Below are 921 nucleotides of genomic sequence, written 5' to 3'. Positions count from 1 at the left end.
AGGGGTTTTTGTGGTGCTACCTGTTCCTATTCCCTCAATGGCAGAGCCTGAGGCAGAGGTAAACCCTGAGGGAGGTACAGAGGATTTGTCCAGAAGGGAAAGCACTGCATTACCTCTTGGTCCAGCTCCTCCAGTTGAAGGTCTGTGGCCTTCTGTGCTTTTTCCATCTCATTAGAGGTGTCCTTTTGTGACTGTTCAATCAAAAATCGTAGTTCCCCTGTGAGAGACTTCTTCATGTCCTCCACAACATCTTTCAGATAAGTACAAATTCCCTTCACTGACAACTCTGCTCTGTTTTTGTTCCTCCTCAAGATAGGTTATGACTAGATGATGGTTAGTTTCTATAACTGTTTTGAAACTTTGCATTTTCCCTTGAACGTCCTGCTTCAGAGAATCTTCAAAGTAATTTCCTATTTTTGTATGTGGACCTGACAGAGACAATGGAATATTTTCAATGTTTTGAAAGTTGCATTTTTTTACTTTGGAATTTCAATTTAAAAGCTCTAATCATTGCAATGTCATTATTTCATAATGCATTTAATGTAAAAAAAAATATCGAAAGGATTTTTTTTTTTATCGAATCAAAACCAAGGCGAAATCAAAAAGCACAAATTGCTCAGCACTAATGTCAGTCACATCATAGAGGAAGAGGGGGACCAACTCTCCGGAAAATCGGGATAGTCGGGAGCTAGACAGCCCGCCATGCCGATTTGTGGACAACGACTCCCATTGTTAGGGCGGCGGAGGGACATGTATATTCATAATCTTTTGTCACATTCACCCGGTACATTTGACGCCATGATGCACTGGAATTTAGCATGAATGACAGCCAAGAAGACCAGCCAATCGGAGGATGATTTACGCGTTAGCAGGAGCCAATGGGAGTCGAGTTGGGCGTGAATGAGAGGTTTTGTCCACTAG

The sequence above is a fragment of the Salvelinus sp. IW2-2015 genome, linkage group LG12, assembly GCF_002910315.2.
Source record: "Salvelinus sp. IW2-2015 linkage group LG12, ASM291031v2, whole genome shotgun sequence".
Classification (NCBI taxonomy): domain Eukaryota; kingdom Metazoa; phylum Chordata; class Actinopteri; order Salmoniformes; family Salmonidae; genus Salvelinus; species Salvelinus sp. IW2-2015.
The sequence above is the reverse complement of the archived record's forward strand: the minus strand, read 5'-3'. Positions refer to the sequence as shown.